The following is a 25978-nucleotide window of genomic DNA, read 5'->3' as shown; positions in this document are numbered from 1 at the left end:
TGTCGCCCGCCAGCTGCTCCTGCAGCTGGCTGGCTTCATCGAGCGCCCGCCGGGCTCCCGTCGCCTCCGCCCTAGCCCTCTCCACCTCGGCTCCAAGCCGACCAACGTCGGCAATGAGCCGGTCATAGTGGAAGCCGGCTTGAATCTGCCGGGTCCTCCAAGACAGCACCTCGGCTGCAGAAGAGAGACTCAGAGGCTAAGTACTACTTTAAGATTCGACCCAACTGCTACGCAGTTGGCCCGAATCTCGGGGGCTACACCCAGTGAGTGATCTAGCGCACCCCCACTAAAAAAGAGCATGCAAGAAAAGTACCTGCCATGGCATGGAGCTCTTCCTCCTTGGCGGAGAGCCTTTCCTTGAGACACCGGTGCGTCTCAAGGAGCCGGTGAAGACGCCGACCCGGTAGGAGTCCAGTTGCTGCAGAGAGCAACGATCAATACAAGCCATCAAGATAAGATTCGACCCAACTGCTACACAGTTGGCCCGAATCTCGGGGGCTACACCTAGTGGGTGCGCTGGCGCGCCCCCACAAAGAAGAAACAACGAAAAAAGAAAAAGCAGAATGCAGTGGAAAACTTACAAACACGATGCGCTCCAGCTCCTGCATCGCCTCCACCTCGGCTTGGGCGAAGGCATGGATCCGATCCATCTTCCCTCGCAGGCGCCGGGTCACGGTGGCCATCGCCGCCTCCTCCTGGGTCAGGGGCCCGAAGAAGACCTCGCTGGTCCCGCTCCACGACGGCTGTGACGCAGCAACTCGGTGACCCCCGGGCCTGGGCACCAGGGCGTGCCCCCCGCTGGTCGCCTCCCCTGAGGCCAGCGCCCCCTCCGGCGCCTTCTCCAGCGCCCTCTCCGGCGCTTTTGCTGGCGCCCTCTCCGGCACCGATGCCGGCTCGGTGGGCAGAGTGACTTGCGGCTCCACCATCGGCGGCGCCTCGCTCGTCGGTGTCCGAGCCGCCCCCTCCAGCGTCATCCGCGATGCCTCCCCCAAGACGGCATCATCGCCGCCTCCATCGGCCCCCGCTCGCTCGACCACGTCGGTTCGTGGCGGGCTGTCGTCCCAAACGACCATGACCTCCCGGTCGAGGTCCATCACATCTGCACAGCCGCCTTGGCCGTGCTCCCCCTCCAACGACGGCACAAAGACCATCACCGATGCAACCATCCCTGCCAGCATCTCCGGCTACGCCGGCTCGCGCCCATGTCGCCGCGGTGCTAAGCCAGGCCTGGGTCGACGCCGCCTCCAGCTCCGCCTCAGCCCGGTTCCGGTCCCGCTAGGCCAGGCCTTCGGCGTTGGCCGGGTCCAGACCGTGGTCCGGATCCGCCCGCTCCTCCTCCTCGTCCCGGTCGATGGTGCCGGATCGGCTCCTCTGGAACGCTATGCCCTTGACGAACACCGCATCCGCCGCCGCCAGCGCCAGCAAGATCGGCGACCTGAAACCCGAGACAAACTAAACACAGACCAAGCAGAGCCGCTCAACAACTCGGTTCAAGCCAAAAGAAACTCACCTTGGCACCACCGGAACAACGGGCCTCGCCGCCCTCTCCTGTGGTGCGGCGCGCCTCCTCTTGGCGAGCGGCTTCGCCACCCCGGCCGGGTCCGCCACGCGCTTCGCGATCGGGGCTCGCGGCATGATGATGTCCTTCCCGTGCAGCCGCCTCGCCACTGGCGCCCCCCAGGATGACCCGGCTCAGGTCACGCCGCCGCCTCCTTCACCTGGCGCCGCTACATCAACGGCTCATGTCAGCACCCCCCAATGCCGTAACCCGACTGGCAACTCAAGAAGAAAACACAAGACTTGCCGGCTCAACGCCCTGCGCCCGCGTCGGCGGTCGCCTCCTCCTCTTCATCGTGGGCCTCGGGCTCCTCCGAGGCGATGCACACCCCCTGCGCATGCGCCCGGTCGTAAGGATGCCGGATGGCGTTCAGAAGCACCTCCCGCGTCTTGTCGGGGCGGCTAAGAAGATAAGTTGCAGCGAAATATCAAGACCAAGGACTCATCGTCGGTGCTAGGTTCACGCGGTTGTACGGGGGTTTCCCGAACTGCCAGTCATCCCGCAGGTTGGCCTTGGAGATGTCGTTGACCCGACGCGCGACCTTGTCCGCCGCCAGCTGCAAGTTCACCATGTGGTTGGCGTCCTGAAGACCGGTCATCTAACTGATGAGGTGGCTGCGCTGCTGCAGCAGCAACACTCGGTGGATGATGAAGGCGGTGATGAGGTCGGTGCCGTTGATCCCTCCCGCTCCTTCATCACCGACACCCACTTGCACAGGTTAAGCACCTCCTGCGATGGATGCTTGAGGTAGTACCCCCAGTTATGCTTCTCCCTCGGCGGCGAGTTGACGAAGGGCGGAAAGTTGATGCGGTTCGCGCCGAGGTTGCAGACGTAGAAGAAGGAATTCTGCCACTTCTTGGCACAATCCTCCAGCGGCATGTTCGGGCAGTCAGCACCCGACCGCTTGGAGATGACGGCAGCCCCGCCCTCGGACATCTCCCCGGCCCTCGGCCCCTGTTGCTTCAGGGAGAAGAAGCGCACCCAGAGGTCGATCGAAGGCTCAACACCCAGGTACCCCTCGTAGAGGGTGACGAAGCCCGATAGCTGCATGATGGCGCCGGCACCCAGATGATGGGGTTGGAGCCCGAAGGACTCCAGGAAGTCGCGGAAGAAGCCACTCACGGGAAGCCCAAACCCGCGCTTGAAGTGCGGGAAGAAGACGACATGCTTCGTGCCTCGGGCCACGGCTCCCGCTCGCCCTGCGGGAGGCGCGCGGCAACCTCCGTCGCCCCCGGTAGGCGCCTGGTGGTGCGGAGGTAGGCAATGTCATCGAGGTTGACGGTCGGGCCCATCCACAAGCCCGACGGCAGCACCATAGACAAAGATGCGAGAGAAGGAAGAAGAAGGTGGCTACAAACCTCTGCTCAAAGCAACGGGCGACGCGATGCGCGGCGGTCGCAAGAAGCAGAGGAAAGAAGACGAAGGGAGGGGGCGCGAGCGAGAATGATTTCCGCCGCCCCCTCCTCACCCCAATTTATAAGCCACGGCTCGAAACATGGGGGAGTGGGATCGCTTGCGCTCGCCTTTCCCACTTCCCCGCAATAACTGCGCGCGTACGCGTGCAATAACTGCCTAGAGAATGGCAACCGACTTGCGGACACTGCAATAAATCTGTGTGCGTGGGCCGAGGACATGCGGCCGCGGGCCCCAGCGCGTCGCCCTGTCCCGTCGCGCGTGTGGGCTGTCAGGCCCCTCCGGCTCCCAGACGCCATGTGGCGCCCGCGTGAAGCCCAAAAGATTGCCTGAAAGATTTGGCAGACTCCTCGGTTTCCTGCCGCTGCCGGGATGCCGCGATCCGGCTTCCGAAAGAGGGCACACAGTGGGTGTTTCCGGACCCAGCGGTCTCATAATTCGCCTCCTTCAGAGGGGTAAAGTGCGAAGGCCCTCCCATCCGAAGACGGCGGACCTTCACAGCTTCGGGGACTACTGTCGGGAGGATGAACCCCGGGCAGGTAATGGAACCCGGATCCTTTTCAAAACAACGGGTCCAACATCGCCCCTCAAGCCAGCTCACGCTTGGCCGACTTGCTCAACCCGGCCAGGCCCCTCTACCCGGCCTAATCCCCGACCCGTCGGGACTCCTCGACTCGGCCCCAACAACCAGCTCAAGACAGCCGAGCCCGGCGCACCAAGACTTCTCCAACAAACCAGCTCCCCCCTTGGTGTGTTCTCCAACCCGACCAAGGGTCAGCGGCCGTCCCATCCTAGCCGTACAATGTGGTAAGTCTCCACCAACTGATGACCAAAGCCATAGTGCCCCGCCCATGCCTCTGGTCAGCCGGGCTAGGCAATAGTGCCCCCCACCTACGCGCTGACCAGGGTCGGCATGGAAACAGTGCCCCGATGTCACCCATGACGCCAGCAAGCAGCGACCTGATGGAGCGCCACTGTAGCCGACTCAACCCGGCCACTCCCTGATGATCGACAAGACGACCAACAGTGCCCCCGTACTCGGCGGGTCCCATACCCGGGGAACCCGGCAAGGCCTGGTACCCGGCGGGCCCCAGCACCGGGTTCCTGGACACTGACGACCTGGCCCTACGGCCTTGTAATGTTACCATTGTACCCTTGGGGGGTTGTCCTATAAACCCCCCGGAGCCCTCATGCATACGGGCATCTCCTTTCACTCACATAGGCGATCACACACACACCTAGCTAGCAACACCCGAGGCGAGGGAGCTGCCTAAGCCTTGGCCAGCCTTCCTTCTTCCCCATACAACTCTAGGAGCAACCCTGTACTATTACATACAAACCACACTCGACAGGACTAGGGGTGTTATCTCTCCGGAGAGCCCCGAACCTAGGAATGTCTTGCGTCCCGCGCTCGCTCATGCCGACCTCGCCTCTGGAGCCCAGCAGTGCCCTCGAGCCTCCTCCTCTCTTTAGCCATCCCTTGGCATCTGTCGTGCACCCACCACGAGAGTTATTTTCATTAATTGTTTCCTTTATACCTATTGTTGCATACAGGGATATCAAAACTTCTGCTCGGTTCTATTTCGACTTTAATTTTAGTTGAACTACACAAAAGAAGCCAATGTGTTTAAGGCAAACTGTTGCATTATTGGGCCCAGTAGGTCTTTCCACTTTGTAGAAAGAAGCAGTCATTGTTTGTGCTATGTTACACAAGGAATGATCGAGAAGCTTTAAAGAGTATTAGTAGACCCTGGTGACATGACTAGTCTGCAGAGAGCATGGGAAACTCAACAGCACGTGGAGTGCAAAATTCACTCGACAAGGAAAGGTATGACCAAGTCAGAGGCCGATGCAGCTGTAACAAACAAGGTCAGTATCGGCCTTCATCCACATGATTGTGCTTTGTTATGTTGTGCTACTTATATTGTTGTATTGTTTTGAATAAATGTTTAACTGAAGCTATTGTATTGCTATCTTTTCCTATTAAGATAATAAAGATGATTATAGTTGTGAGCATATGCTTAATCAACTAGTACCACTATTATATTCATCACACTTTTTCTGTATTTATGCAGATAGGGATGCTCAGCTTGATTTCAATGGAACTGCACAAAATGTTCAGATGGTTCGTGTCCTCCATAATACTTCATCATGCACAATACATTGAATGGTTCTCTAATCATTCATCATCACCTTGAGCCATCGGGCTATCTAATTGAATGGTGCTACCAACATCTTCAAGGCCTTGCAACATATAAATACGAAATCCACCATGCAACGCAAGACATTATTTTATTTTAGTGGAACTGCACAAAAAGATACGCTGGTTAATCCGGCTCCATGTGCCATTTCAATGTGCAAACTAGTGACAAACTCTGCCCGTTCCACAATCATAGGCATTACATATTTTGAATGGGAAAAGCTTGTCAAAGTTTAATCATTGATGTTAGCAAGAAGACATTCGTTTAATAGTTTGGAATTGGAAAACCTTGTCAAATTTTTATCATTGATGTTAGCCAGAAGACATGCATTTGATATTTTGGAATGGGACGCCCTTTGCTGTGAGCAGCATCGATCGTTTTTTCCTATTCGTGTGTACAGTTCAGAAGTAAATATTTACTTTGATGAGATGCATAGTCACATGAATGTTGACTTATGTAAGGTATTTTAAGAGTTTGTTCTGAATGTTGTCTATGAAATGCGAGGCCTTGTGAGTTTGATTGCAAAGTTGAGCTTGTAATGCTGTGGCATGCAGATGCAGCATCACGAGTTTTTCACCGTGCCTCCTAAGAATACTGCTTCATATTGTTTGCATGTTGATCTAATGCTAGTGATTTGCATGTTAAGACGATCATCCTCTTCTGTTGTTTCTGTGTTTAAGAAGTTCATCATCTTATGTTTCATTCATAGCCTATACGACAACTCAAGTAGGTTAGAGGTGAAACCATATGATCTTCCCACCAACTCATCATCTTAGGTCGTGATTGGATCGTCATTTACCAACCAAAACCGCTTGTAAAACTGACGCTTGTAAATAAAAGCAGATGGTCTTGGGTGAAGCGCTTGGTTGGTCACTTTTGACTGGTAAATAAACATTGGTCTCTCAAATTACATGCGTAACTCGTCAATTCTAGTTAAAGACCTCAGGCCATCGGTTTCATTATGCATGTATTTTACGCGGTGTTTCCGGTGATGAGTAAATTACACTTGTATCTTAATACAGGTGTGAAAAAATCCAGAGCTCCCAAGCGCGGCCTTACCATTTCATGCCGGCTCAGTCTCTCAAAGGTGCTCATAGGTGTACGATTATCCTGGTGTCCCGAATGAGCAGCGGGCGCTGTATCAGACCATTCATAGGGCCCGTGAGGCCCTCTCTGCCGTCCTTCAAGTTGTTACGCTCGCCATGGCGCCGAGCATTGTCAACATGGTCAATGAGCATGAGGAATCAGGAGATGACTTTACTTGGAGAGGATGACAGTAGGGACCCACCAGGGCCATAGCCGTACATACGCAAGTTCCTCCTTATTATATACAACTATAATTTTTTTTGCTTCCTCCTGGTTTCCTAACATCACGGTCCCACATCATTCTCAACGTATATAGTCAATAAACGATAGAATTGCACAAGGAGCGGCCGACAGCTGGGACCCAGCAGCTCGAGCAGTATTTGTTTTTTGAGGTGTGATCAGAGTTTTTCTTGAGGGATGTGGTGACCCACAAGTATATGGGATCAATCGTAGTCCTTTTGATAAGTAAGAGTGTCGAACCCAATGAGGAGCAGAAGGAAATGACAAGTAGTTTTTAGCAAGGTATTCTCTGCAAGCACTGAAATTATAAGTAAAGAGCAGTTCGATAGCAAGATAATTTGTAACAAAAAAGTAAGGTAATGGTAACAAAAGTGCAGCAAGGTAGCCCAATCCTTTTGAGGCAAAGGACAGGCCAAAACGGTCTCTTATGCTAAGCAGAGCGTTCTTGAGGGTACACGGGAATTTCATCTAGTCACTTTCATCATGTTGGTTTGATTTGTGTTCGCTACTTTGATAATTTGATATGTGGGTGAACCGGTGCTTAGATGTTGTTCTTACTTGAAAAAACCTCCTACTTATGATTAACCCCCTCGCAAGCATCCGCAACTACGAGGAAAGTATTAAGAATAAATCTAACCATAGCATTAAACTTTTGGATCCAAATCATTCCCTTACAAAGTACCGCATAAACTAGGGTTTAAGCTTCTGTCACTCTCGCAACCCATCATCTAATAACTACTCCACAATGCCCTTAGGCCCAAGTATGGTGAAGTGTCATGTAGTCGACGTTCACATGACACCACTAAGGGAATCACAACATACATACCATGAAAATATCGAACACATATCAAGTTGACATGATTACTTACAACAAGGTTTCTCCGTGACCTCAAGAACAAAAGTAACTACTCACAAATGATAATCATGCTCATGATCAGAGGGGTATTAAATAGCATAATGGATCTGAACATATAATCTTCCACCAAATAAACCATATAGTAATCAACTACAAGATGTAGTCAACACTACTAGTCACCCACGAGCACCAATCTATAGTTCCGGTACAAAGATTGAACACAAGAGATGAACTAGGGTTTGAGAGTGATGCGGCTTGAACTACGTCGGTATTTCCCCAAAGAGGAAGGGATGATGCAACACAGCTATGGTAGGTATTTCCCTCAGTGATGAGACCAAGGTTATAGAACCAGTAGGAGAACCACGCAACACAACGTAAACAGCTCCTGCACACGAAGAACAAATACTTGCAACCCGACGTAAGAGAGGGGTTATCAATCCCTCACGGGTAAAAGGATAGGTAAAATTATAGTAGATTGGATAAAAAGATCTCGCGGGAACGTGACATAAAATAAATAAATAAAAATTGCAGCAAGGTATTTTTGTGTTTTTGGATTAATAGAACTGGAAATAAAAGCAAATAAAAATAGATCTCAAAGGCAAATATAATAAAGAAGAGACCTCGGGGACGTAGGTTTCACTAGTGGCTTCTCTTGAGAAAAATTGCATACGGTGGGTAAACAAATTACTGTTGGGCAATTGATAGAACTTCAAATAATCATGATGATATCCAGGCAATGATCATTATATAGGCCTCATGTCCAAGATTAGTAAACCGACTCCTGCATGCATCTACCACTATTACTCCCCACATTGACCACTATCCATCATGCATCTAGTGTATAAGTTCATGGAAAAACGGAGTAATGCAATAAGAACGATGACATGAAGTAGATAAGATCTATTTATGTAGAAATAGACCCCCATCTTGTTATCCTTAATGGCAGCAATACATACGTGTCGGTTCCCCTTCTGTCACTGGGATCAAGCACCGTAAGATCGAACCCATCACAAAGCACCTCTTCCCATGGCAAGAAAAAAACAATTTAGTCAACCTAACTAAATCAAAGATTCAAAGAAGAAATACGAGGCTATAAGTAATCATGCATATAAGAGATCAAAAGACTGAAATAACTTTCATGGATAAAAACATAGATTTGATCATAAACTCACAGTTCAACGGATCCCAACAAACACACCGCAAAAAGAGTTACATCAAATAGATCTCCAGGAGACCATTGTTTTGAGAATCAAAAGAGAGAGAGAGGAAGCCATCTAGCTACTAACTACGGACTCGTAGGTCTACAATGAACTACTCATGCATCATCGGAGAGGCACCATGAGGATGATGAACCCCTCCATGATGGTGTCTAGATTGGATCTGTGGTTTCTGGAACTTGCGGTAGCTGGAATTGATTTGTGTCAACTCCCCTAGGGTTTCTGGAATATTGGGGTATTTATAGAGCAAAGAGGCGGTGCGAGAGACCACCGAGGTGGGCACAACCCACCTGGGAGCTCCTATTGGGTTGTGCTCCCCTCGGAGCCCCCCTCAGGTACTTTCTTGGCCCATCATGTGTCTTCTGGTCCAGAAAAAATCACCAAAATTTTCGCTGCGTTTGGACTCCGTTTGGTATTGATTTCCTGCGAAGTAAAAAACAAGCAAAAAATAGCAACTTGCATTGGGAACTATGTCAATAGGTTAGTCCCAAAAAATGATATAAAGTTGCTATAAAATTATTGTAAAACATCCAAGAATGATAATATAATAGCATGGAACAATAAAAAATTATGGATACATTGGAGACGTATCAGCATCCCCAAGCTTAATTCCTGCTCGTCCTCGAGTAGGTAAATGAAAAAAAACAGAATTTTTGATGTGGAATGTTGCCTAACATGTTCATCACATAATATTTCCTTTGTAGCATGTAAATTTGGAGTTTTATATGATTCAAAGCAATAGTTTAGTTTTGACACGAAGATTTCAATACTCAAGCATATCAACAAGTAACCATGTCTTTCAAAATATAAACACGAAAGCAAGTTATCCCTAGCCCATTATGCTCAATCATTGATCCATTCACGAAACACACTCGCATATTAGCTACAACCAATGCTCAAGTATGATCATAGTGCCCCTTAGTTGGTGCTTTATAAGAGAAGATGGAGACTCAAATAAAAATAAAAATTGCATAAAGTAAAGGAAGGCCCTTCGCAGAGGGAAATAGGGATTTGTAGAGGTGCCAGATCTCAAAGCGAAAAAAGTATAGATAAAAACATTTTGGGTGGCATGCTTTTCCTGTCAACAAAAATGATCAAGTAGTTCCCAATACTTTCCATGCTAGATATATCATAGGCGGTTCCCAAAAAGAAAGTAAAGTTTATTCCTTTTTCCACCATACTTTCACATTCCACGGCTAACGGAATCCACGGGTGCCGTCCATACCAACACTTTCCAAGGAATTTATTATTTGACAACATAAAGTAAATTCATTTTTCATTTTGGGACTGGTCATCCCTAATACCTTTGTCGTACTCTCGTGCAATGACAAGTGAATAAACACTCATCTTGAGAATAACACATCTAGCATGGAAAAATATCATCCACCCCCTACCGTTTCATGAGCGGTAGGAGCACACAAAAGAGAAATTTATTTTGAAAATTGGAGATGGTACATACAAATTTGCTTAGAACGGCAAAAGAATACCGCATATAGGTAGGTATAGTGGACTCATGTGGCAAAACTGCTTTAAGGATTTTGGATGCACAAGTAGTGATCATACTTAGTGCAAATGAAAGATTGTGAATTATCCAACCAAGAAACGAAAAATCTCATAAGCGAGAATTAAGCATAAATAACACCGAATAATGCACCACAAGTAGGATGTAATTTCATTGCATAACTATTGACTTTCATGCTTGCATAGGGAATCACAAACCTTAACACCAATATTCTTACTAGAGCATAATTACTCATCAACATGACTCACATATTATATCAACATATCGCAAAACTATTACAAGGAATCAAGTTTAGTTTGTCCAATGACCTTCATGAAAGTTTTTATTATATCCCTCTTGAATATCTAACACTTTGGGACTAATTTCATATGTTGCTTTGATAGCTCAAACAAATCTAAGTGAAGAACATGAGCTCAAAATTTTCTTCTCTCAAAATAATTTAAGTGAAGCAAGAGAGAATTTCTTAAAAAAATTACTAACTCTCAAATAAATCTAAGTGAAGCATGATAGAATTTCTTCAAAAATACTAAAGCACACCATGCTCAAAAAGATATAAGTGAAGCACTAGAGCAATTCCAAAGCTCAAAAAGATTTAAGTGAAGCATAGAGAGCAATTCTAACAAGTCATAGCATAATTTTTTCCCTCTCAAATAGGTGTGTCCAGCAAGGATACATGAATTAGAATAAAAAGGAAAACAAGCAAAGACTAATATCATACAAGATGCTCCAAGCAAAACTCATGATATGTGATGAATAAAAATATAGCTCTAAGTAAAGTACTGATGGTCGTTAGAAGAAAGAGGGGATGCCACACGGGCATCCCCAAGCTTAGTTGCTTTCTTATAGCTTTGGATGCCATGGGCATCCCCAAGCTTAGGCTCTTCTTACTCCTTATTCCTTCATCCATCATGGTCTCACCCAAAACTTGAAAACTTCAATCACACAAAACTCAACAAGACCTTCGTGAGATCCGATAGTATAACAAAGCAAATCACTACTATAAGTATTTTTGCAAACCCATTCATATTTTATTTTTGCATTATATCTACTGTATTCCAACTTTGCTATAGCTTATACCCTCCAATACAAACCATAGATTCATCAAAATAAGCACACAATGCAAAGAAAACAGAATTTGTCAAAAATAGAACAGTCTGTAGCAATCTGAAAACTTCAAATAATTCTGAAAACTTAGGACAACATGGGCAATTTGTATATCAATATTGTGTAGAAACTTTAGAGCAAAAGCACGTTTCTGTAATTTATGAAAATTATTTTACTGAGCACAAAAGTTTCTGTTTTTCAACAAGATCAAATCAACTATCACCCAACATGATCCCAAAGGCTTTGCTTGGCACACACACTAATTAAAAGACAAAAAAACACAATCATAACAGAGGCATAACTATGCAAACACTCAAGAACAGAAAGAAAAAAATAATTCATTATGTTGCCTTCCAACAAGCGCTATCGTTTTATGCCCCTAGCTAGGCATAAGATTTCAATGATGCTCACAGGAAAGACAAGAATTGAAGCATAAAGAGAGCATCATAAAACTTGTGACAAACACATTTAATTCTAACATGCTTCCTATGCATAGGCATTTTGTATGCAAATAAATTATCAAGACAAGAAATATTTAGCATATGCAAGGAAGAAGAAAGAAACAATAGCAATCTCACCATGAAGAGAGGTAATTTAGTAACATGAAAATTTCCACAACCATATTTTCCTCTCTCATAATAAATACATGTAGGTTCATATTCAAATTCAACAATGTAGCTATCATATAAAATTTTCTCTTCATGATCCATATGCATAAAAGTTTTATAATCTTCCAAGATAGTGGGATTAACATCAACTAAAGTCATGACCTCTCCAAACCCACTTTTATCCAAAATTTCACAAGATTGAACACTCTCCAAATATGTGGGATTATTTTTACCTAGAGTTCACACTCTTTCGAACCCACTTTCAATATTATTGCAAACATATTCATCACGAGGCTTAAATAAACTATCAAGATCATAAGAATCGTTATCACCCCAATCATGATCATTGCAATAGGTAGTGGACATAGCAAAATTAGCATCCCCAAGCTTGGGGTTTTGCATATTATTAGCACAATTGACATAAATAGAATTTATAATAATATCATTGCAATCATGCTTTTCATCCAAGGAGCTATCATGAATCACTTTAGAAATTCCTTCTTTTAACACTTCATCACAATTTTCAGATTCATAAATCTCAAGCAAAACTTCATAAAGATAATCTAGTGAACTCAATTCACTAGCAATTGTTTCATCATAGTTGGATCTTTTGAAAAGATTAGCAAGTGGATGAGGCTCCATATCAATAGATTTTTAGCAAGCGAAGATGCAAGCAAATAGAAGGCACATGGAAACACAAGCAAACATAGCAAACAAGAGATTGATACGTCTCCAACATATCTATAATTTTTGATTGCTCCATGCTATATTATCTACTGTTTTAGACAATATTGGGCTTTATTATCCACTTTTATATTATTTTTGGGACTAACCTATTAACCGGAGGCCCAGCCCAAAATTGTTGTTTTTTGACTATTTCAGTGTTTCGAAGAAAAGGAATATCAAACGGAGTCAAAACGGAATGAAATCAACTGGAGAAGTTATTTTTGGAAGGAAAGCTACCGGAAAAACTTGGAGTGCACGCCAGGGGAGTCCCGGGCTGCCCACGAGGGTGGGGGGCGTGCCCACCCCCTAGGGCGCGCCCCCTGCCTCGTGGACAGCCCGGAGGTCCACCGACGTACTTCTTTCACCCATATATACCCACGTACCCTAAAACTTTTGGAGAACAGAATAGATTGGGAGTTCCGCCGCCGCAAGCCTCTGTAGCCACCAAAAACCAATCGGAACCCTGTTCCGGCACCCTGCCGGAGGGGGGATCCCTCACTGGTGGCCATCTTCATCATCCCGGTGCTCTCCATGACAAGGAGGGAGTAGTTCACCCTCGGGGCTGAGGGTATGTACCAATAGCTATGTGTTTGATCTCTCTCTCTCTCTCGTGTTCTTGATTCGGCACGATCTTGGTGTATCATGAGCTTTGCTATTATAGTTGGTCTTATGTTTCTTCTCCCCCCTCTACTCTCTTGTAATGGATTGAGTTTTCCCTTTGAAGTTATCTTATCGGATTGAGTCTTTAATGATTTGAGAACACTTGATGTATGTCTTGTCATGCGTATCTGTGGTGACAATGGGATATCACGTGATTCACTTGATGTATGTTTTCGTGATCAACTTGCGGGTTCCACCCATGAGCCTATGCATAGGGGTTGGCACACGTTTTCGTCTTGATTCTCCAGTAGAAACTTTGGGGCACTCTTTGAGGTTCTATGTGTTGGTTGAATAGATGAATCTGAGATTTTGTGATGCATATCGTATAATCATACCCACGGATACTTGAGGTGACATTGGAGTATCTAGGTGACATTAGGGTTTTGGTTGATTTGTATCTTAAGGTGTTATTCTAGTACGAACTCTAGGGCTGTTTGTGACACTTATAGGAATAGCCTAACGGATTGATTGGAAATAATAACTTTGAGGTGGTTTCGTACCCTACCATAATCTCTTCGTTTTTTCTCCGCTATTAGTGACTTTGGAGTGACTCTTTGTTGCATGTTGAGGGATAGTTATGTGATCCAATTATGTTATTATTGTTGAGAGAACTTGTACTAGTGAAAGTATGAACCCTAGGCCTTGTTTCCTAGCATTACAATACCGTTTACGCTCACTTTTATCATTAGTTACCTTGCTGTTTTTATATTTTCAGATTACAAAAACCTATATCTACCATCCATATTGCACTTGCATCACCATCTCTTCGCTCAACTACTGCACCTATACAATTTACCATTGTATTGGGTGTGTTGGGGACACAAGAGACTCTTTGTTATTTGGTTGCAGGGTTGCTTGAGAGAGACCATCTTCATCCTACACCTCCCACGGATTGATAAACCTTAGGTCATCCACTTGAGGGAAACTTGCTACTGTCCTACAAACCTCTGCACTTGGAGGCCCAACAACGTCTACGAGAAGAAGGTTGCATAGTAGACATCAAGCTCTTTTCTGGCGCCGTTGTCGGGGAGGCTAGGTAAGCGGCAATCACACCCCGTCAACTAAGCTCTTTTCTGGCGTCGTTGCCGGGGAGGTTAGTGCTTGAAGGTATATCTTTAGATCTTGCAATCGAATCTTTTTGTTTCTTGTTTTAGCACTAGTTTAGTTTATAAAATAAAACTACAAAAAAATGGAATTGAGTTTGTCTCATACGCTTCATCTTTTTAATATCTTTCGTGAGTATGATGGAAAAGAAAAATGTGCCAAAGTGTTAGAAGAAGAATGCATTAAAATGTTTGGCACTAAATATTTGAATGATGAGCATGATTGCAATGTTGTTAGTATGAACTCCTTGAATATCCATGATACTAATGATGATTGCACTAGTTATGATGAAAATGCCTCCTATAAACATGTCAATTTTTGTGGAGTGCATTGGGTTTGCAAGTACACACCAAATAGGGAAGATATATATTGCAAGAGGCCTAAGTACTTAGAAACTAAATTATTGCAAGAAAGTCTTGATGATTGCGCTGAAAGATTCAATATTTTTCGCGCCCCTTGTGAACTTTGCAATGAACATGGTCATTTAAAGCTCCAATGCTATTTGTTTCATGATCAAGTCGTGTCCAAATATTGTGATAATTTGATTACCCTTGGGCATCATAAAGAGCTTAGTCTTCTTTTGGGTTATGAAGAAATGAAACGTATAACTGAGGGTATTCCAAAATTTAATCTCGATAAATTTCTTGATTTTGATCTAGAGAAGATTTATATGTATTGTGCGATGAATTGTATTGAAACTCCTTATATTGCCAATTACATAAAGAAAAGAAAACAAATAGAGGATGAAGACACTACTAATGAAAGGGAAGAGTGTCGGTGTACAAAAAGAGGGGTACACTTTTTGTACCCCTATAACTGTGCACGGGCTGTCTGAGCCACGGGCACCGCCACACCAAGCACGGGAAGGGAGGTGAGCCAAGGTAAGTCCGAAGCTCAAGGAAAGTAGAACGACGCCAAGACCAAGACCACAAAGAGCAAAGGGGACGAAGCGGACACCCTCGGCAAGATCCTTGCCGGGAGGCGGTTTTAGCAAACCCGGCAAGACCATTGCCGTGGCAGCTCGCCCCACACCTACGGAGCGAGTCACCCTTGAGTCCACTACCCCCATGGGGCAAGGATTCGGGTGATATCCCCGTGGTGGCATGTAGATCTTTGTGAAGACATTCAAGATCAGATACACACTTTAGAAGATGATGATCCTTGGCGGGATCCCAACCAAGGAGGACCACAAGGCCCCCGGCAAGAGCCTTGCCGGGGATGACAGCAGGTGCCACGGCAAGGCCCTTGCCAAGAACACCCGTAGGGCCACCATTAGGCCCACGCCAATCAAACCTCCACCGCCGTTTGCATGCAGCTGCCGACCCAACCAGCTGGGCGGGCACCTGCGTGGCGGCGTACAGATCTTCGTGGAGACCCACCACTATGCCACCTCAGCTGCCTGCCTGCCTACATGGCGTCGCAGGCACCGCTGGCCAGGGCGCGTGTCGACACAAGAGGGAGCGGTGATGGACGAGACAGGGCTCTCCCCCGTCCCCGATAAAGCAAGGACACCTAAGCCAGACGCATTAAATGCGCCTTGTCATGTAATACGATGGATAAACTCGCATCACTGTACACTTTCCACCTCCTGTGTGCCACTTTGGCAACCCCTTTCCCTATAAAAGGAGGCCCAAGGCGACCAGGAAGAGGATTCGGCTTTTTGGATCTCTTCATGCCCCATAGCAAGTTCAAGAGCATAGATAAACAATTCACCAAAGCAGGAGTAGGGTTTTACGCATCCTCGCGGCCCGAACCTGGATAAATGAACCGTGTGCTATCTGTTTGATCCGCTCTTCTCACGACCCCGCGCCCCGCAACCGTAGTAGGGATTCTTGTGATCCCATAGGTGTCGTTCCCACTGACATCTTTGGCGCGCCAGGTAGGGGGTGCAGTTGTGAGAATCGGCTTTAGCAGTTAGTTCGACCCTTCTTCATCGTCATGGCGCCCAAGAAGAAGACGACAGTGGTGGTTGGTATGTCGGAAGCCGGACATCCCGTCCCGACGCGGGTGAGCAGCGGACCGGTCGCAGAAAGGACCCGGGGCGCCATTTGCGAACACCAACACTGTCGTGGAATTGTCACGGCAGATGTCCTTAGTGTCAGGACTTAGTCGCGAGGCCAACGCATCTATGTGGTAGCTTGAGAGGGGTTGAGCGGTACGAGAGATGCGATGTTTTACCCAGGTTCGGCCCCTCACGGTGGAGGTAAAAGCCTACATCCTGCTTCATTGATATTGATGATGATCACGGTTACAAGAGTGCTCTATCTCGAGAGCTATTGTCTAAACCTAACTTGTCCAACTTGTGGAACTTTTGAATCTTGTCAATCTTCTCCCTTTTGGGGAGCCCTACCCCTCCTTATATATGTTGGAGGGGCGGGTTACATGTAGAGTCCTATTAGGATTAGGACTAGTCTATCTTAATACAAACCGGATTCAAGTCCAGGTCTTAGCTCCTTGTAAGATAAATGTTCCTCGTGCCTTTTCTCTTAAACCGGCCCACCATTAACATAAACCGGCATGCTGGGCCTTGGGCCTTGTCATCCATCTGAAACACGTGTCAGGTCACCAATGAGTCTTCAGGCTTGTGAATCGTCATACCAGTGAACCACCAGACTCGTAAACCGCCAGACACGTAAACCGCCAGACACATAAACCTCCAATCCTTTGGCGGTTTACCAATGAAACGCCTAGTCCGGCTGGTTTATACTTCCGGCTGGTTTACGCCGCGGGGTATATCCCCGACATTAGCCCCCAAGTTTAGCTTGGATTTATCCATGGTAAACTTATGCTGCAAAATAAACACAAGAACAAATTTGACAGGTTGTGCTCCGGGTTAAAAATTCTTGTAAACCGGTACCTAATCACCCTTAAGTCCTTGTTATTTCCTACTTCTGGGAAGTCCGGGTCAATAGACCAGCTTCATAATCAATTTGCCGACATTGGTTTGTCACAGAGAAATATTGTGAAGAATAACTCCTTTGACTCAGCTCCCAAAGCATCGGTTTAAGAAATATGGGTCTTGAAATACTTATCTGATATTCAACCGGTTTGAAGATGTAAAACTTGCCGGTTTAATATTACCAAAATGGCCGGTTTATAAATATTGATGGCACCGGGTCATAATTGTTGTCGACACCGGGTCATGTAATTAATCTTCCTGATTTGCTCAAAACTGATAAAATGAAGATGTTCCTCCTTTATATGCATAATACCTGTAGCCCCCAAGTCTTAAGAGGAGAACATAGTGATAACTTAAGACTTGCTCCAATAAGTATTTCAACCTTGAAGAAATCCGGTTTGTTCATCTCAATCATATAAACTAAATACTCCATATATGTAGCCCCCAAGTACCGGGTTGTCATGCTTGCAGCAACCTGGGACTTGTAATTGCTTATAAAAACTTCAATCGGTGTAACCCCCAAGGGCCGGGTCATTATGCAATAATGAGCAGGGACTTTGTAAATATAAGCATGTAGATTTTAGCAGTGATGTGCAGCGCCCAAGGGCCGGCTTAGTAAGATAATACTGAACCGGGACTTGATATATACTTCAATGAAAATAACATCTTATAATGTAGCTTCCATCATAGGGCTTGAACCCACGTCCACAAGGTTAAGAGCTTTGTCTTTACCAACTGAGTAATGGATCCTTCAATATTATGGATGAAAACTTGTGTACCTTGAATTGTTGACAGGAGAAATTGGTAGACCCCAAGGGCCGGCTCATTATGATGTGATGAGTCGGGTCTTCAATAAGACTAGTAAAAATGACTTTGCATTAGCCCCCAAGTGTCATGATGCATGCTTGCAGCGACATGAGACTTGCATGTAATCTCGATTTGAATAATGTAGCCCCCAAGTGCCGGGTTGTAAGCCTGCAGCGACTCGGGACTATTCCTTCCATTGTAGAATAAATCATATCCTTTGATAAAATAATAGACATTGCGCTAAAGCGACTTTGAAAACTCAATAATACCGGTTATTAATAACCATAAAAATCCAACCATGTTGGCTATTCAAGATAATATTATCCGGTGAAAACCTTATTCATTCAATATCATAATGAAAATTCAGCCAAGTTTGGCTATTTGAATAATATAACCCAATGATTTATAAGCGCATGATTCCAATGGCGCAATCTGGCGACTTATAGTCCAAAACTAGGCTGGTTTAACAAACCTGTTTCTGCATACAACAAGTTTAAAGTGTCCTGGCGGTTTACCGCCGGACGGGTCATAATGCCCAACATATAACCCGGATTTATAACCAAGGTTGTACTTAAAAATAATCAAATATGAAATACATCATACCTGTGACATTGAATCACATTGTTGGTTGTACCAACTTTTTGTAGCAAGGGTGATAATCCCAATCTTGAGTACTGATAACTCCTTCCATACTGTGCCGGTTTATGATAAAACCGTACCGGGTTGTGATAAACACCGGATTATCCATATATAATACTGGTGACTTGTAGTCAAACCAGACCGGGCTGATAGTCTCCGGATTATAACTTGATCGTGTACTGACAACTTGTAGTTGAAAGCCGAGCCGGGTTGATAAACACCGGTTTACTCCATAATAGGATGGTAACAGAAAATCAAACCGGGCAGATAGTCTCCGGATTAAGATTTAACCGTGTTCCGCCAATTTGTAATTTGACTGTTTGAACCGGTTTAAAACTTTGTTGGTTTAAAAACGCAACAAAAATAAAAGAAACAATTATCAAGGAAAATATTGAAGCAAAGGCAATGATAAAACCATTTGCAAAAAGAGGCTTATTGAGCCGATCAGATGGTGTTACCATGGTCGGACACGACCAAGCTCCCCAATGGTGTAGCTATGGTTCAAGTCAGCCAGGTCCCCAAATGAAACCGTGGCATTATGCCGATCAAGAGGCATGGCAATGGTTCGGGTTCGACCAAGCCCCCAAGTTATTCTATGGCCTTAGGCCGATCAAGAGGCATGACTGGTTCAGACTTGACCATGTCCCCAAGTGATCTAGTGGCTTTCGCCTATCAAAAGGTGTTGCATTGGTTTGAACACGACCAAGCCCCCAAGTGATGTTTATAAAATTTTCAAGGGGTAAACCGGAGGCCGCTTTAAGACAGAATAGCTCCGTGTAACCACACATGATGTAAAAGAACAGAGACCCCGCTTTATGAAGCAGAAGCCCCCATGTGATCAATAATATGTCACGCCTGTAAGGCGGGATACCCATGTTTGAACCGCGCATCATGGCAGCAGGTTCTCTTCGGCAACTTTTAACTTTTTGTAAGAGACAAATTCTTCTTGAACCGGGATTTTGAACCAGATATTGAGAGCGTCAAAGCTTTGTGGGAGACATCTTTCCCTTGAACCGGATTTTAAACTGGAATCTTCATTTTCAGCCGGAAATTTTCTGACGGCCTTTAAACTCAAACTTGCGAGAAGTTAATTCTTTTTGAACCGGACATTGTTAAACCGGATTTGAGCTAGATACTAAGAGCTTTAGCTTTGTGTGGGAGACGGGATTCCCCTTAAACCAGACTATAAACCGGAAGCATCATTGTGAGCCGGAATATTTCTGACGGCCTTTAAATTTTCATCAATATAATAGTAGCCTCCGGGACCAGGTTTCCCTTCAACATCCTAGGGCACTTGAATTTGCTGAAACTAACAATATTTGCTGAGTCATGCCCATGTAGCCCCCAAGTCTTAAGACGACTCAAGGAGTTGGCTTGAGATTCTTCATACTTGGCCATGATATAAACCGGCATATAGCTGAATAGCAGAGCGTTGTAATACGCTGAAGCTGGAGGCAAAGTGGCGAGTTGATAACCTTCGCAACATTCCTTGGCGTTGATAACGCGATGTATATCCACAGAAGGTTGAGGTCAATCCGTGGCGGGTTGTAAATGATCCCGTATGAGTTGTTTCAATAACTCGACCAATGGTTCATCCTGGGCAGTTGTTGAGGTTTAACCAAAACTGTAGTGGTAGCGACTTATGCGTCTATCCATCAAGCCATCCAGCGTAAGCTGATAATATATGATGATTTGTTTCAGACTTTGTTGGAATAGACCAGACTGCTGGGCGGCGGTTTGCACAGGTCCATTAGACAGCTTGTGTGAGCAGACATGGTTCTGATTTGTTGATATATATACAGGAGTCGGCCGGTAATCCGACATGGACAGCAGCGTCAGCCGCGGGCGTTGTAAATCGGCGCGGACGAGAGAGTCGGCCGCAGGCGTTGTAAGCCAGCGCAGACGGGAGAATCGGCCGTGGGCGTTGTAAGCCGGCGTGGATGGTTGAGTCAGCCACGGGTGCTGTAAACCGGCATGGACGGTTGAGTCGTCTGCGGGCATTGTAAACCGGCGCGGACGGAGAGTCACATTTGTTGAGCAATGCGGCACGGTCGGATGCTGACGCGTGATAGTACGAGCTCCATATCCGTGGTATAACTTCACTCTTGTAATGAACACTTTTCCTGTGTAAAAATATTGCAGGCCAAAGTAATTTGTTCTCACAGAAAATAATATGTTTTAATGGTACAGATGGAGCGAATATCACCTGAGGGATAGTATACCGTGCAGTTTAATTGTTGCTGGTACTGGTACTCCGTTGATCCAAAGTAGTATTGTGCTGGTACTTGTTCGCTGATGATTTTTGTTCTCTTGTGTGGAAAACACTGTATTTTGCATGCTTCCGTAGACATTGCCAAACATTGTATTCCAAACCGGCGAAGCTGAGGCGGGGCCAGCACAGCCGCGAGGTTGAAACGGAGCGAGCGCGACCGGCGAGGGAGCCCTAGCGGAGGCGGCTCGTGGTACGGCTGGCGGAACGAGGCCCAGGCAACTGACGCCGTGGCAGTTTGGCCGCGACGGAGTTGACATCTCGTGGGCGGTCGGCGGCTCGGCAGCTCCAAGCGGAGGCGAATCCACGGCTGCTCATCTGGGCCGCAGAAGCGGCTAGAAGCCTGCTCCGGCGAGGGTGGCGATTCGAGCGAGCGAGGAGGCGGAGGCAGGCCGCTCTAGCATAGGCGGCATCTCGGCGGTTTAGTGGCACGAATCCGCGACTCGTCTCACGACGGAAGAGGCGCAAGGTACGCGGGCAGCAAGCACAGGCGACTTGGAGAGCAGTAGGCACGGGGGCGGCCTGGAGCAGTAGCTGGTGCACAGGAGGAGGCGCAAAACGGTGGATTTAAATGGCTTGTGGCGGAAGCGGCGGCTCATCGCGGGGTGGGTCGATGATCTCGACGAGGCGGCTTAGCATGCGGCCCTGACTACAGCGGTGGCAGTAGCTCGGTGACGAAGCAGAGGACGGCTCGGACCCGGCTACCCGTGCTGCAGACGAGGAGATCGGGAGTGGCCGCACCCTCGCCTTGGCAGGGCAGAGCAGAGGTGAGCCAGCGGTAGCAACTGTGGCTCGGACAGCCGCGGAAGTACCCTGGCCAGAGGCGAGGTGAGGTCGGACCGGCTTTTTCTGCCTCCTCATCCAGGTCATAGTCATATTGACCAATCATCCGTACTTGACTTTCCTCTTTTTATCCATCCTGGCCGCTGATTCCAAAAATCCGTAGCATGTTGTAGTTTGCTGGCCTTGGAGAAAGAATTTCGGTCAATCTCGGCAGATCAAAAGTAATCAGATGTATTGTGGGACGGTAGCAACAAATAGACCGTAACCCTAATTTCTTTTAAACTCGGATGAATCTTGTATCTGACTGCTCGCCATTGAAACAATGTAACTTCTTCCACATCAGATCTTCTTCAGTAAACCAATCACGAGCTTCTCGATACCTGAGGAAGATCCCTTCAAGAACTCAACACCATCGTGCGCGAGCCCCACGGTGGGCGGAAACTATCGTGGAATTGTCACGGCAGATGTCCTTAGTGTCAGGACTTAGTCGCGAGGCCAACGCATCTATGTGGTAGCTTGAGAGGGGTTGAGCGGGACGAGAGACGCGATGTTTTACCCAGGTTCGGCCCCTCACGGTGGAGGTAAAAGCCTACATCCTGCTTCATTGATATTGATGATGATGATCACGGTTACAAGAGTGCTCTATCTCGAGAGCTATTGTCTAAACCTAACTTGTCCAACTTGTGGAACTTGTGAATCTTGTCAATCTTCTCCCTTTTCGGGAGCCCTGCCCCTCCTTATATATGTTGGAGGGGCGGGTTACATGTAGAGTCCTATTAGGATTAGGACTAGTCTATCTTAATACAAACCGGATTCAAGTCCAGGTCTTAGCTCCTTGTAAGATAAATGTTCCTCATGCCTTTCCTCTTAAACCGGCCCACCATTAACATAAACCGGCATGCTGGGCCTTGGGCCTTGTCATCCATCTGGAACACGCACCGGGTCACCAATGAGTCTTCAGGCTCGTGAATCGTCAGACCAGTGAACCGCCAGACTCGTAAACCGCCAGACACGTAAACTGCCAATCCTTTGGTGGTTTACCAATGAAACGCCTAGTCCGGTCGGGTTATACTTCTGGCCGGTTTACGCCGCGGGGTATATCCCCGACAAACACCGCCCCAGCCACCGGAGTTTGGGAGGTGGCGATGTTCGTGCACCTGGTAATGGGCCGCACGCCGCCAAATCCAAAGACGGAGTCAGGCCCTCCGTGGGTGGCGCAGGGCCTTCCAAGATCGCTGCCACCCCGCCCGAAGGCGATGCGAGGGATTCCTAGACTCCCACGCCGGCGCCGACGGCGTGCTCCTCTCAAGCGGCACGCGACGAACGGCGTAATCATGCCGAAGACCCCGGGCATCGCCGCGGGAAGAGCCCCGAGCGCCACTCCTGGGATGTAGAAGACCTGCCCGCTCGCCGAGGCGCTGGTGAAGATGGCATGCGACTGTGGGGTCATGATAGAGCTCCTTCTAACATGGTCAGAAGTCGAAGCGCGTCGCGATTCGTGCAGGTTTCACTGCCACCAACGCCAGCAGAAGCCCTGGCGTGCACGCAGTTGCTCCTCGATTTTCCTCCCACTACGGGGAAACTCGACGAATGGAGAGCCACTATCCAAAGCCTTGTTGTGGTGGCCAACAAAGACGAACCGAGTCCGATGGAGCCCCCGGGTCGATGCTCCGACGGAGTCCCACACACCAGTGGCAGGAAAGCCGGCGGCGCCGCGACCACGGTGCACTCGCCTCCTCCTCGCCCGGTACCACGGGCGCCAGCCCGTCGCGACGTTACGGGCGACGAAATCTCCATAGCATCGTCTGGCCCGTGGACCCACTGTAACCAGCGCCAATTCCTTCAGGAACGAGAACATGAAGATGCTCGAACCACTATCGAGCACCGGCGCGGAGCGCGTCACTAGTCAGACAGGCGAGCAGGACCTGCTGTGAACCACCCGGCGCCGGAGAGCCCTGGAGGCCTACCTTACGAGGTAGGCTGTCCGGCTTTTACCCGTGAGCTGCGGCAGTTCCAGTGGCCCACTCACCGCACCTTCAAACCTGACGTGGGCGAAAAGTACAGCGGCAAGACCCACCCATCCGAGTTCCTCAGCATCTACACCATCGTGATGCAAGCTGCCGGAGCCCGCGACGATAAGGTGCTTGCGAATTACTTTCCGTTGGCTCTTAAACCCAACGCCATGTCATGGTTGATGCACTTGCCGGTAGACTCTATTTCCTCCTGGTTGGATTTGTGCCATGAGTTCGTGGGCGCCTTTACTGGAGGCCACCAAGCCCATGGCCAAGCGAGCGACATGCACGTCATTCCCCAGAAGGGAGGCGAGAGTCTCCGCAAGTATATACAGAGGTTCAGCCGGATACAGTACAATATCCCTGATGTTCACCCTGCCGCCATCATCAGCGCGTTCCATCAGAACATGCGTAACCGCAAGATGCGTGAAGAGCTGGCAATGAACAAGGTGAAAGATGTAGCGGAACTCTATGTTCTCGCTGACAGATGTGCCCGAGCTGAAGAGGGAAGGAAGTACCCCGGCGAAGATGCCGGCGTGGAAACCGACTCCTCGGATGAGGATACTGCCGCCCCGGCGAAGAAGGGCCGGTGCCGCAATAGAAAGCGCAAAGGTAAAGCCGTGCTTGCCGTCGAGGGATCTGATGACACCGGTGAAGGAAATATGCCCTAGAGGCAATAATAAAGTTATTATTTATTTCCTTATATCATGATAAAAGTTTATTATTCATGCTAGAATTGTATTAACTGGAAACATAATACATGTGTGAATACATAGACAAACAGAGTGTCACTAGTAAGCCTCTACTTGACTAGCTTGTTAATCAAAGATGGTTATGTTTCCTAACCATGGACAAAGAGTTGTTATTTGATTAACGGGATCACATCATTAGTTGAATGATCTGATTGACATGACCCATTCCATTAGCTTAGCACCCGATCGTTTAGTATGTTGCTATAGCTTTCTTCATGACTTATACATGTTCCTATGACTATGAGATTATGCAACTCCCGTTTGCCAGAGGAACACTTTGTGTGCTACCAAACGTCACAACGTAACTGGGTGATTATAAAGGAGCTCTACAGGTGTCTCCAAAGGTACATGTTGGGTTGGCGTATTTCGAGATTAGGATTTGTCACTCCGATTGTCGGAGAGGTATCTCTGGGCCCTCTTGGTAATGCACATCACTTAAGCCTTGCAAGCATTGCAACTAATGAGTTAGTTGCGGGATGATGTATTACAGAACGAGTAAAGAGACTTGCTGGTAACGAGATTAAACTAGGTATGGGATACCGACGATCGAATCTCGGGCAAGTAACATACCGATGACAAAGGGAACAACGTATGTTGTTATGCGGTCTGACTGATAAAAGATCTTCATAGAATATGTAGGAGCCAATATGAGCAACCAGGTTCCGCTATTGGTTATTGACCGGAGACGTGTCTCGGTCATGTCTACATTATTCTCGAACCCATAGGGTCCGCACGCTTAAGGTTACGATGACAGTTATATTATGAGTTTATACATTTTGATGTACTGAAGGTTGTTCGGAGTCCCGGATGTGATCACGGACATGACGAGGAGTCTCGAAATGGTCGAGACATAAAGATTGATATATTGGAAGCCTATGTTTGGATATCGGAAGTGTTCCGGGTGAAATCGGGATTTTACCGGAGTACCGGGAGGTTACCGGAACCCCCCGGGAGGTATATGGGCCTTAGTGGGCCTTAGTGGAAGAGAGGAGAGGTGGCCAGAGATGGGCTGCATGCCCCTCCCCCCCTTGGTCCGAATTGGACAAGGAGAGGGGGCCGGCCCCCCTTCCGCCTCTCTCTCCTCTTCCCCCCCCCCTCCACGAATCCAATTCCAACTAGGAAAGGGGGGAAGTCCTACTCCCAGAGGGAGTAGGACTCCTCCTGGCCGGCCGGCCCCCCTCCCTTGAACCTTTATATACGGAGGCAGGGGCACCCCCTAGAGAAAAGTTGATCCACGTGATCATATTCTTAGCCGTGTGCGGTGCCCCCTTCCACCATAGTCCTCGATAATATTGTAGCGGTGCTTAGCGAAGCCCTGCGACAGTAGTACATCAAGATCGTCACCACGCCGTCTTGCTGACGGAACTCTTCCCCGACACTTTGCTGGATCGGAGTTCGGGGATCGTCATCGAGCTGAACGTGTGCTAGAACTCGGAGGTGCCGTAGTTTCGGTGCTTGATCGGTCGGGCCGTGAAGACGTACGACTACATCAACCAAGTTAACGCTTCTGTTGTCGATCTAC

The sequence above is a fragment of the Triticum dicoccoides genome, chromosome 3A, assembly GCF_002162155.2.
Source record: "Triticum dicoccoides isolate Atlit2015 ecotype Zavitan chromosome 3A, WEW_v2.0, whole genome shotgun sequence".
Classification (NCBI taxonomy): Eukaryota; Viridiplantae; Streptophyta; class Magnoliopsida; order Poales; family Poaceae; genus Triticum; species Triticum dicoccoides.
Note: the sequence above shows the minus strand (reverse complement) of the source record.